The 13,931-nt window shown below is 40.9% G+C and overlaps 1 protein-coding gene across 4 annotated transcripts in view; it reads right to left on the bottom strand.

The window, feature by feature from the left end:
- The window catches only part of AFAP1L2 (actin filament associated protein 1 like 2), a 2,783,820-nt gene that overhangs the window by 95,960 nt on the left and 2,673,929 nt on the right, over window positions 1-13,931 (bottom strand). The window lies entirely within an intron of this gene.

Genomic DNA, 13,931 nt, shown 5'->3' on the forward strand with positions numbered 1-13,931 from the left:
AAAGCTCTGTTTTGCTCAATTGGACAATCCCGGTAAATAAATAAAATAAAGCCATAGCCTGGATAAGGACCTACATTTAGACCCACCTGAGTATTTGAACTAATGACAATATAGAGTACAATAGTTCTGTCAAAGCAGATCCTAACATGATAAAATGGAGTATTTAATTTCAAAAACATGCCAAACATGTAAGAGAATTTTGATGTGTTTCAATACATCTTGTTTTTAATACATAACTACTGCTTGCTTTTGTTTACTAAGTACACATCAACACAGAAAGTCTGTCTTTTAAACTTTATTCTTTCCTGCTTTTCTCAGTTTATATCACAGCATCCTGATATTATATATCTTGGCATTGAGACACAGATGCCAAGAAATGCCCTCAAGAACAAAGTTCAAGTGGGGAATCGTGGCATCCATGACAAAAACACAGAATTAGCAGTTATGATCAAAGATCCGATCATGATTTTTCTATTGAATGGATCTTTATCTGTTCCATGTACTACCATTTACAGAAAAAAAAATCGCTAAGTGTTTTGCCACCTTTCAAAGCTATAAAGCCCTTAGCAACCTCTGTCAGGAAGACAGTGTAACACAGTCCTTTATATTTACACTACCATCCATGCTCACAAATGTCCAGATTTTCACAGAATGTACAGATTTTTGCCATATATGTCTGGTCTGTTCCTCATAAAATATTAGTTTTTTGGACAAATCACTGAGGATTGATGTCACTAAATAATGACATTCATTTGAGTTCCAGACTTTTGCACCCTTCAGAAATGCTGTTGAACACATCCTGTTATTCTAGATACTTTCTGTGTCTATGAACACATCCTGTTATTCTAGATACTTCCTATGTCTATGAACACATCCTTTTATTCTAGATACTTTCTGTGTCTATGAAAGGAAATCAGGGAGATGTTATCGGTACGGACAGCAGGCAGAAATTTGTTTTTTATTCTGCTGCTGTCTTTTGCTGGTCAGTAATGGCAGATTTGACTGACTAACATGGGATATCTTATCAAGTTAATCAGGCAATGCTTAACATTTATCAAGATCGTGACTCGCTCTATAGTATTGTTTAACTGGTTTGTCTTTTTCCAATTATTGGACTGTAATCAGCACACTCCATGCACTACATTGCTGTTACATTGCCAAACAACAGCCTGAGCTGAGCAGATGAAACCATGATACATTTTAAACTGTCATCACAAATATAGGTGCTTTAGCAGAGGTGATTTTCCAATATTTATTTGGTGTAGGTAGACCAGGATGGAGGCACCAGGTGGTGTGTGTGTGTGTGTGTGTGTGTGGGGGGGGGGCACCATGGAGCCCTTTTGCCTAGGCCACCAGTTGACCTAAGGCTGCTCCTGCTTGTGACGACATTATCATCAGATCTAAAGAGCTTGTAATGAAAAGGAAAAGCGCAAAGACTTATACGCACAACAACAAACTGGAAAACGAAACTCAAACCAAAAGCTGCAGATGGAATGAAAGAGCGAACACAATATAAACACACAACAAACTGGAAAACGAAACTCAAACCAAAAGCTGTAGATGGAATGAAAGAGCGAACACAATATAAACACACAACAAACTGGAAAACGAAACTCAAACCAAAAGCTGTAGATGGAATGAAAGAGCGAACACAATATAAACACACAACAAACTGGAAAACGAAACTCAAACCAAAAGCTGTAGATGGAATGAAAGAGCGAACACAATATAAACACACAACAAACTGGAAAACGAAACTCAAACCAAAAGCTGTAGATGGAATGAAAGAGCGAACACAATATAAACACACAACAAACTGGAAAATGAAACTCAAACCAAAAGCTGTAGATGGAATGAAAGAGCAAACACAATATAAACACACAACAAACTGGAAAACAAAACTCAAACCAAAAGCTGTAGATGGAATGAAAGAGCAAACACAATATAAGCACACAACAAACTGGAAAACGAAACTCAAACCAAAAGCTGTAGATGGAATGAAAGAGCGAACACAATATAAACACGCAACAAACTGGAAAACGAAACTCAAACCAAAAGCTGTAGATGGAATGAAAGAGCGAACACAATATAAACACACAACAAACTGGAAAATGAAACTCAAACCAAAAGCTGTAGATGGAATGAAAGAGCGAACACAATATAAACACACAATAAACTGGAAAACAAAACTCAAACCAAAAGCTGTAGATGGAATGAAAGAGCGAACACAATATAAGCACAACAACAAACTGGAAAATGAAACTCAAACCAAAAGCTGTAGATGGAATGAAAGAGCGAACACAATATAAACACACAACAAACTGGAAAACGAAACTCAAACCAAAAGCTGTATGGAATGAAAGAGCGAACACAATATAAACACACAACAAACTGGAAAATGAAACTCAAACCAAAAGCTGTAGATGGAATGAAAGAGCGAACACAATATAAACACACAACAAACTGGAAAACAAAACTCAAACCAAAAGCTGTAGATGGAATGAAAGAGCAAACACAATATAAGCACACAACAAACTGGAAAACGAAACTCAAACCAAAAGCTGTAGATGGAATGAAAGAGCGAACACAATATAAACACGCAACAAACTGGAAAACGAAACTCAAACCAAAAGCTGTAGATGGAATGAAAGAGCGAACACAATATAAACACACAACAAACTGGAAAATGAAACTCAAACCAAAAGCTGTAGATGGAATGAAAGAGCGAACACAATATAAACACACAATAAACTGGAAAACAAAACTCAAACCAAAAGCTGTAGATGGAATGAAAGAGCGAACACAATATAAGCACAACAACAAACTGGAAAATGAAACTCAAACCAAAAGCTGTAGATGGAATGAAAGAGCGAACACAATATAAGCACACAATGAACTGGAAAACAAAACTCAAACCAAAAGCTGTAGATGGAATGAAAGAGAGAACACAATATAAGCACACAACAAACTGGAAAATGAAACTCAAACCAAAAGCTGTAGATGGAATGAAAGAGCGAACACAATATAAGCACACAACGAACTGGAAAACAAAGCTCAAACCAAAAGCTGTAGATGGAATGAAAGAGCGAACACAATATAAGCACACAACAAACTGGAAAATGAAACTCAAACCAGAAGCTGTAGATGGAATGAAAGAGCAAACACAATATAAGCACAACAACAAACTGGAAAATGAATCTCAAACCAAAAGCTGTAGATGGAATGAAAGAGCGAACACAATATAAGCACACAACAAACTGGAAAACGAAACTCAAACCAAAAGCTGTAGATGGAATGAAAGAGCGAACACAATATAAGCACACAACAAACTGGAAAACAAAACTCAAACCAAAAGCTGTAGATGGAATGAAAGAGTGAACACAATATAAGCACACAACAAACTGGAAAACAAAACTCAAACCAAAAGCTGTAGATGGAATGAAGGAGCAAACACAATTCTTTAGTACTTTCGTTCAAATTTATTCTTCATGAACTTCTTCAGAAAAAAAGTTAAACTCTCAAAACACACCTCTTATAAGTTACATCACACATCACATAACTTTTATGATACTTTAAATTAAAGGTATAAAATCATACCATAAAAATAAATATACCTTTAATTTAAAGTATCATGAAAGTCATGTGATGTGTGATATAACTAATAAGAGGTGTGTTTTGAGAGGTTAACTTTTTTTCTGAAGAACTAGTTTTTCTTAATGGGATCATTGACTTAGTAAGGCACATTTCAATAAGCTACGATGTAAACTCTTTGGCAGAAAATGCTAAGTACAATACACTGAAAATGTAAGTTTTGTTCATTTTACTTATGAGCCTGATGGTAATCTTGATGGGGTCTCATCACACGAAATTCAACTTTTTGGGAATTTAACTCCATGAAAACATTTTAAAAGTGCTTTTTGCAGACACACTACCACCCAAACTTTTATATACCATCTTCACAGTTGCAAAAATAGAGGGAAAAGATCAGACAAAGCGGTATTACTGCCAATGTATGCTTACAAACTTAATCTAGCAATAGGTTCAGAGGTGTTTACTACACTAACGACCACAAGGGCCTTTTTAAGCCTAGCCATGCATCCTAAAGTTCTGACAAGTTCTGACACCCTTGATAAGTGTAAGCATGGACCTGGGAGAGGAACCATTTCATAGGTTCATAGGTTCATAGGTTCATACTAGGCTATCTGCCCGAGGGCATTTATAAGCCTAGCCCATTGTTTTGTGGCTTACGCCACCCCTTTAGTATGGGGAACTATACCCATTATTTTGCTGTGCCTCTGTCGAGCAGTGACACTGAGGTAATTCCTGGGGTATATCTGCGATCTCCCATCCATTGGTCAAGATTTCTCTTGAACAAGGCCAGCGAGGTGCTCTGCCTCACATGTACCGGGATTTTGTTCCACAGCATAGGGAGTCTTTGGGTGATGAATCTATCTCTCCAGCACGTCCTATTAATAGCCGTGTCGAGGTTTAAGTCTCCGCCTTGTGGCTCTGATGGATCTAGATTTTTTGAGGTGAAGCATATTCATCAAATCTGGGTTTGACATGGCCTTGTATGTTAGGCAAAGGTCACCTCTGGGCAAGCGGTAAGCGACTGAATAGAGCTGGAGTTCTTTCAGTCGGGCAGCATAAGACAGATTTTTGAGACCCTTTATCCTTTTGGTGAGGAACTTTTGTGGCCTCTCCAGCTGCTGCAAGTGTCGGGTCAGATACATTCCGAATGGGGCATTGTACTCAATCATTGGTCTGATGAGTGATGCGTAAAGGGAGACTATGACCTCCCTTGATCTAGATGAGAATCCCTTCATGATAAGGTGGGCAATGTAGAAGGACTTCCTAACTACTTTAGCTACATGGGTGTCGAATGACAGACTACTATCAACCTGGGTCCCCAGGTCCCTGATAACTTCTTCTGTGCTCAGTGGATTACCACCTATTTGGTAGCTAGGGGTAACCTTGTTTTTCCCGAAGGGTATGACTATGCATTTTTTGGCATTTAACTTTAGGCCGTGGCTCTGGCACCAGTTATCCGTTTCTGTGAGACCCTTCTGAAGGATATCTGTGTCAGATGTGTTTTCTACTATGGCGCCAGTTTGCAGTCATCTGCAAACTTTGTCAGCCATAACCCTCCTGTGTTTGCTTGTACTTCGGAAAAGTAGATGCCAAACAAGAGTGGGCCCAGGACTGAGCCCTGTGGGACACCACTTGTGACAGGCTTTGAGTCTGACATGGCGCCAGCAACTCTGACCCTGTGGGTTCTGTCACTCAGCCAGTTTGCAACCCATCTTGTGATGTATGGGTTAACATTTAAGCTGATGAGTTTTTCAATGATACCCGAGTGGGGCATTGTATCGAAGGCCTTAGCCAGATCGAGGTAGGCTGTATGGACTGCCTTTCCCTCATCAATGGCTTTGGTGACTGTTTCGAAAAAGTCAACCAAGTTTAAAAGGCATGATCTGCCTTTGACAAAGCCAAACTGGGTTGGATCCAAAGTCTGCAAATTCCCTATGTCTTTATTTATGAGGTCCATTATGATCCTCTCCATGGCTTTGCAGATAAGGCTTGTCAAGCTAATGGGACGGTAATTTCCAGGGTCTGTGGGGGCACCGCCTTTGTGAAGTGGGACCACAGTTGCAGTGCGCCACTCCCTGGGTGCGTATCCAGAGGTAAGACTTTGATTAAACAGCTGTCCTAGCTGTGGGTTTAATTCCTCATTGAGTTCGTGGAGCACACAGCCGGGGACACCATCGGGTCCCATGGATGCTGTGTTTTTGCTTTGGAGAGAGCAGTTCTCACTTGGGCGCTGGAGATGTTTGGGGGCTGCACTCATTTGGTATAGATATCTCTCCTTTGGGGAGGGGAGAAGTTTGCACTGAACCTGTCAGCCAGTATGTTGGCAATGTCTGTAGGATCAGTAATCTTCACATCATTTTGAACTAGTTCTGAGCATATCTGGGAGTTTCCTCCTAGGTTTCTAACATAGCTAAAGAAGGCCTTATGATTGTCTTTTGAGTCTTTAGCTATTTTTCTCTCGAAATTTGCTTTGGATGATTTTATGAGAGCTCTTAGTTTTTACTTATAGTGATCAAGGGTGTCTTACCTTTTAAGGATTTTGCTCTATCTTGTAGTAGCTTCCTCCTTTTGTTGTAGAGTTTGTTTATGGCTGGGGTCCACCAGACTGGACGCTTGCCTTTGGTACAAAGAGTCTTTGTTTTGCTTGGGATTGCCTTATCCATGCAGTCCTGCAGGTGCTGGTAGAAGGCGTTTGTAAGTGATTCAGCGGCTTGAGTATTGCTTTCCGCTTTCTCCGGGGCCTGAAAGGAGACCACACTAGTCTTTAGAAGTGTGAAGTCGGCTTTTGAGAAGTTCTTTACTGTGGTCTTTTTTATTTCAGGTGGGGTGGGATGAGGACCTCCAGCGAGATTAGTTTGTGATCTGATCTCACCAGTGAGGGGTATACTTCCGGTGTTGAACATTGTGCTCCCATGTTCGTGATGATGAGATCAAGTATGTTATCTCCTCTTGTGGGGATGGTGACTAGTTGTTCCATGGCATTTGAGTTTATGAATTCCAGGAACTTTTGGGCTAGGGTGTTTGGGCTTGAGTAGTGTTCCCAGTCTATATTAGGGTAATTGAAGTCACCTAGTATGATGGTGTTTGGTGATACATTTATCCCTCTAGTGTTTTCAGGAAGGCCATGTGAGTTTCCTGAGTTTGTGAGGGTGGCCTGTAACATGCTACAATTTGCAGAGCAGTCTTGCCTATGGTTAATTGCACCTGGATGGTCTCCGATGCATCGTGCGTTGCCACCAGTCTTGAGGTGTGGGTGTCCTTGATGAATATGGATACCCCCCCCTCCTTTCTTGGTATTGTCCGGATTTTGGGGCGGGCATGATATGAGGTAAAACCTGATAGCTGGGGTGCTCTCAGGAGCCTTGAACCAGGTTTCTGTCACAGCACAGACATCGATGTTCTCCATACTGAGAAGGGCCTCGAGTGCGTGCATTTTGAGATTTAGACTTCTGGCATTGAGCAGCATTACCCTTAGTTTTTCCTTTTTGTGTTCTAGGGTGGTAGGTTTAGAATTTGAGCCTTGCCTAAAAGGCACTATGGGGTGGCAAGAGCCTTTGCCAATATCCGAATCCCAGGGGTGACAGGTGCAAGCCGTCCCTTGCGAGGCAGCGTGGCTTGTCCAGCATGTCATCCCAGGCAGACAGATACTGGATCCCCTTTGAATGACACCAGTGTTTAAGCCAATTGTTAAAGCTGATCATCTTATCTCTGTATTGTGGCATCATTCTTGGTGAAGGTAGGATACTGCTCAAGGTCAGGGTCATACCTGCCTGGGCTACATAATCAGAGAGCTCCTCAATGTCTCTTTTCATGTAGTCCAAGGAGGTACGTCTCAGGTCGTTTACACCAGCGTGGACAATGACTGAGTCATATTTGTACCTGCTGTTGAGAGACCTGAGTGCTTGCGTTATGTGGCGGATTCTAGCGCCCGACAGGCAGCTTACTGTGACCTTCTCCTTACTCAGTCTGGTGAGCGGGACATCAGTGTGTCTGACTATGGAGTCACCAATGACTAGTGTGTCTGGCATTGTGTTTGGCCTTAAGGGCTGTGACTGTTTGACACTCTGACTGTGAGGTCTATGTGTTGCGGGTGTTGTGTTCTGAGGTGGTGGTTGTTTGGGTGTCTGCTTTGGTGGCCTCTGCTGTTTTGGTAGATTTTTGATCAGAGCCTCAGTATGTCTTTGTGTGTTTATGTGTATGATTTGAGGTTGTAATGGTACTATGTGAGACTGGGTCTATAGTGTGTGTGGTAACCTTCTCCTCCTGACTGGTCTTGCCAGTCCTATGTTGAGAGAGCTCAGCCTCCAGTTTGGCCGTATAGTTGCATCTCTCGCATGTATTTGTGTTTTGTGGGAGGAGGAAAGGGTTGTCTGTGTACATGAGGCAATTGAAACATTGCCTCAATATTCCCAGGTTCACCAGCTGAGCAGGAGAGGACACTAGCAACTGATCCCTCGACATGCTAGAAGGGTAGACGAAAAACTTTAAAAAAAGATTCCGGGGGACGTGGGTGACCGAGAAATGGGGGGTTGCCTTTTTGGGGTACTATCTATGACAAGAGTGCCGTATCAAGGTAATAAGTACTGTAGGAGCAAGTGCTAGGTTTAATAGATAGAGAATAGTCTACTTGGAGTCAAGTAGAGTTGATCTTTTTAGTTATAGGATACGCTGATTTGATCAGTAGTATAGCTCGAGGAAGGTAGTTTTAAGGGAAAATTTGAAGAGTGGACTTTAGGTAGCCCGAATAGTTTAAACCTGCTTAACCGGCGCTGCCCTAGTGTGCAACAGTGGCAGCTCCGCGCTAAATCGCGCTAAATCACGCTAACGCGCGTTTACCGCGTTTTATACCAAGGGCTGGAAAAGCTAGAAACTGGCCCAAAACGACCAATAAACTACTAGTTACTGGCTGAAACCTCACAAAACTGGACAAAAGGCAGCTCAATGCTTCCCACTCCCACTGGTAAGCAAGGTAGCTTCCCTTCCCCCAAATAAGGCAAGGAAACAGTACACAGGAACTACAACCAAAGCCCAGGAATCAGCAACTCTGAAACTGGACTAAACTAGTAAAGCAGGAAAGCAAGGTAGCTTCCTTCCCCAAATAAGGCAAGGAAACAGTACACAGGAACTACAACCAAAGCCCAGGAATCAGCAACTCTGAAACTGGACTAAACTAGTAAAGCAGGAAAAACAAGAGATATTTTTTCTTTTTTTTTTTTTTCACAAAACAGGCAGAAACAGGTACAGCAAACACTTATAAATGCTATGAATCAGCTACTACAGCTTACACAGAAGAATTTTCTACAAATACAGTCAAATAGTAACAAACAAGGATTCCAAGTGCAATATTAAGTTAAATGCAGTAAAAACAGCTTCAATGTAACAGAAAGGCAGGTGAAATACAGTTGCTAGGTATTCAGATGTGGAAAGCAACAAAAATATACTTAGTATCAAGAAAAGTCGCCTATTCAGCTCTCTGCAGCCTGGATTACTCTGCTGGCCCACGTGGAGTCTGTGCTGAGTAGGTACAAGCTGAAAGTTTTATACCAGGGGCTGGAAAAAGCTAGAAACTGGCCCAAAACGACCAATAAACTACTAGTTACTGGCTGAAACCTCACAAAACTGGACAAAAGGCAGCTCAATGCTTCCCACTCCCACTGGTAAGCAAGGTAGCTTCCCTTCCCCCAAATAAGGCAAGGAAACAGTACACAGGAACTACAACCAAAGCCCAGGAATCAGCAACTCTGAAACTGGACTAAACTAGTAAAGCAGGAAAAACAAGAGATATTTTTTCTTTTTTTTTCTTCTTTTTCACAAAACAGGCAGAAACAGGTACAGCAAACACTTATAAATGCTATGAATCAGCTACTACAGCTTACACAGAAGAATTTGCTACAAATACAGTCAAATAGTAACAAACAAGGATTCCAAGTGCAATATTAAGTTAAATGCAGTAAAAACAGCTTCAATGTAACAGAAAGGCAGGCGAAATACAGTTGCTAGGTATTCAGATGTGGAAAGCAACAAAAATATACTTAGTATCAAGAAAAGTTGCTTATTCAGCTCTCTGCAGCCTGGATTACTCTGCTGGCCCACGTGGAGTCTGTGCTGAGTAGGTACAAGCTGAAAGTTTTATACCAGGGGGCTGGAAAAAGCTAGAAACTGGCCCAAAACGACCAATAAACTACTAGTTACTGGCTGAAACCTCCCAAAACTGGACAAAAGGCAGCTCAATGCTCCCCACTCCCACTGGTAAGCAAGGTAGCTTCCCTTCCCCCAAATAAGGCAAGGAAACAGTACACAGGAACTACAACCAAAGCCCAGGAATCAGCAACTCTGAAACTGGACTAAACTAGTAAAGCAGGAAAGCAAGGTAGCTTCCCTTCCCCCAAATAAGGCAAGGAAACAGTACACAGGAACTACAACCAAAGCCCAGGAATCAGCAACTCTGAAACTGGACTAAACTAGTAAAGCAGGAAAAACAAGAGATATTTTTTCTTTTTTTTTTTTCACAAAACAGGCAGAAACAGGTACAGCAAACACTTATAAATGCTATGAATCAGCTACTACAGCTTACACAGAAGAATTTTCTACAAATACAGTCAAATAGTAACAAACAAGGATTCCAAGTGCAATATTAAGTTAAATGCAGTAAAAACAGCTTCAATGTAACAGAAAGAATACAGTCGCTAGGTATTCAGATGTGGAAAGCAACAAAAAATATACTCAGTATCAAGAAAAGTTGCTTATTCAGCTCTCTGCAGCCTGGATTACTCTGCTGGCCCACGTGGAGTCTGTGCTGAGTAGGTACAAGCTGAAAGTTTTATACCAGGGGGCTGGAAAAAGCTAGAAACTGGCCCAAAACGACCAATAAACTACTAGTTACTGGCTGCAACCTCACAAAAGGAATCAGCAACTCTGAAACTGGACTAAACTAGTAAAGCAGGAAAAACAAGAGATTTTTTTCTTTTTTTTCTTTTTTTTCACAAAACAGGCAGAAACAGGTACAGCAAACACTTATAAATGCTATGAATCAGCTACTACAGCTTACACAGAAGAATTTTCTACAAATACAGTCAAATAGTAACAAACAAGGATTCCAAGTGCAATATTAAGTTAAATGCAGTAAAAACAGCTTCAATGTAACAGAAAGGCAGGCGAAATACAGTTGCTAGGTATTCAGATGTGGAAAGCAACAAAAATATACTTAGTATCAAGAAAAGTCGCTTATTCAGCTCTCTGCAGCCTGGATTACTCTGCTGGCCCACGTGGAGTCTGTGCTGAGTAGGTACAAGCTGAAAGTTTTATACCAGGGGCTGGAAAAAGCTAGAAACTGGCCCCAAACGACCAATAAACTACTAGTTACTGGCCGAAACCTCACAAAACTGGACAAAGGCAGCTCAATGCTTCCCACTCCCACTGGTAAGCAAGGTAGCTTCCCTTCCCCTAAATAAGGCAAGGAAACAGTACACAGGAACTACAACCAAAGCCCAGGAATCAGCAACTCTGAAACTGGACTAAACTAGTAAAGCAGGAAAAACAAGAGATATTTTTTCTTTTTTTTCTTTTTTTCACAAAACAGGCAGAAACAGGTACAGCAAACACTTATAAATGCTATGAATCAGCTACTACAGCTTACACAGAAGAATTTGCTACAAATACAGTCAAATAGTAACAAACAAGGATTCCAAGTGCAATATTAAGTTAAATGCAGTAAAAACAGCTTCAATGTAACAGAAAGGCAGGCGAAATACAGTTGCTAGGTATTCAGATGTGGAAAGCAACAAAAAATATACTTAGTATCAAGAAAAGTCGCTTATTCAGCTCTCTGCAGCCTGGATTACTCTGCTGGCCCACGTGGAGTCTGTGCTCTGATAGAAACACCTTCCCAACACCGGTTCATAGATTAGTACAAGGCTAACTCCCCTTGTGAGCCATTTTAAGCCTAGCCAATTATCCCTTGTGAGACTCAAACCCTGCATCTTGTGTTTGTAAGGCAAACACCTGAAACACTAGGCTACCCTCCCCCTTGCATCAGAGACATAGGTGCCAAACCAGGGATGAATTTCCGGTTTCCCATCCAATTGTCCAAGTTGCACTTGAATTGGATTAGGGAGGAACTCTGCTTCATATGGATGGGGAGCCTGCTCCATAGACGGGGTAGTCTCTGGGATACATACCAATTTCTTCAGCTGGTCCTATTAATATCACAGGCAAAGTTTAAGTCTTTAGAACAGGTAATTCCAGTACTGTTTATTTTGTGGATATGCAGGAGGTCCATCAGATTGGGGTCTGACAATGCCTTGTATGCCAGACATAGATCTCACCTCAAAAGCCTGTAGGAGACAAAATACAGGGCTGGGGCCTTGAGGCAGTCTGCACAGGACATTTAGTATCCTTTTAGGATGTTCCAGTTGTTGGATATGCCTGGCTAGGTACATACCAAAGGCAGCACTGTACTCAATGATAGGTCTGATGAATGTCAAATACAACGGAACAATGACTTCCTTAGACTCAGATGCCATACCTTTATTTATAAGTTGCACAACATAGAATGATTTCCTCACCACTGTAGACACTTGATGATCAAAGGCTAGATTACTATCTATGTATGTCCCTAAGTCCCTGACTACTGGGTCAACTCTAAGGGGTGTGTTGTCAATATGATAATTACCAGGGATGGATGACTTCCCAAAGGTTACTTTCACATTTTTTTTTATCAATGAAATCATGGATTTCAGCACTTCAGAGTTTACCTCAATCACAATAAACCTTTTTCACTAGCAAAATTGTCTTCTTTATTAAAGTTAAGTTCTAAAGTCACACCACTGGAAAAAATATAAATAGCTTGTTATTGTTAAAGTTTTATGTTTACAGCATTCTTCAGTCATTACTTTCTGATTTCCAGGTGTCCTGTTTACTATTGTCCATCATAACAGAACATCTGTGCCTTATTAATGATAGTTTTTAAGATGTTGCTCCTTCTCTTTAAAAAACTGTATGTACACTGGCAGCAATACCACTTTGTGTGATCTTTTCTCTTTTCCCCATATTGTTGTAACTGTGTTGGTGATATATAAACGCATACAGTCAAAGTAGGGGATTCCACCACTGCCAGCAGACCTGTTACTAGTGGCATTCCACAAGGATCTGTGCTGGCTCCACTTCTGTCTGGAATCTATTTCTCAGAAGTTCAGGTGAAAATAGATGGCCTGTGGCTAAAGTGGGTGCAGTCACTGAAACCAAAATGATGTCACCATGCCAAAAAAAGGATTACACAGACAAATGATTGGTGCCAAAGCCACGGACTTAAACTTAACTAAAAAAAATGTATTATAATCCCGTTTGGGAAAGGTGAAGTTCCAACAAATTACAACTCAAACCCAGTAGTGAGAGACTTGGGAATGCAGGTTTTTAGCAGCATTAACTTTGATCATCATGTGTCCTCAGTGGTAAGGAAGTATGTTGCCCATCTCATAAGTAAGGGAATAGCATCCACACCGAAGGAGGGTATAACTCCACTGTAATCGTTTCTCATCAGACCAATAATAGAGTACAATGCTCCCTTCTGTATGTACCTCACAGACACCTGCTGCAGCTGGAGAGACCACAGAGGCTTCTCATCAAGAAAATACAAGGTCTTCATCACATGACTTACACGGACAGACTGAAGGTACTGTCACTATACTCTGTATCGTACAGACTAATTAGAGGTTACTTGCACCTGGCCTACAGAGTAGTCTTGGACTCTGCTTTAATGGAAATGCTGCAGATCTACAAATCTAATGGGACAAGACTCACTCCCTCTAGAAACTTAACCAAACCTGCAACATAAACAGGACTTGGTGGAGAGAGATATAAGTATTTCTTCCAGATGCTGTCCCATCCTCTGGAACAAACTCCCAACTCAAATTAAACAGAGCTCCTCAATGAGTGTATTTAACCATAACTTGGACAGTTGGATGGGAAACTGTAAATTCACCCCGGGGGTTTCACCTATTCCCTTTTGGACAGGGTCAGTTATTGCTGGTCATAAATTTACACACTAATATAGGTTATTTCTCTTAGTCTATGAGGGAACAAGGCAAACCATGGCTAGGCTTGTAAAGGCCCTAGGCCAATAGGTAACCTCCTATTATCATATGATAAGGTGATTTGAAGTTTTCAGGGGGCAGTATTGAGGCAGCTATGAAATTTGTTTAGAATGATATTAATAGCATTGCCACTGAAACAATTGCATAACTTAAATATTCAGGTATCTGACTAAAACTTGAATTTTTAATAACTTCAGCTTGAAAACACTTGAAGTAAAATTAACTCACTACTATTATGGGGAAGAAAAA

Source organism: Protopterus annectens, chromosome 14.part0 (assembly GCF_019279795.1).
Source record: "Protopterus annectens isolate FY-2018-M chromosome 14.part0, PAN1.0, whole genome shotgun sequence".
NCBI classification, from domain to species: domain Eukaryota; kingdom Metazoa; phylum Chordata; order Ceratodontiformes; family Protopteridae; genus Protopterus; species Protopterus annectens.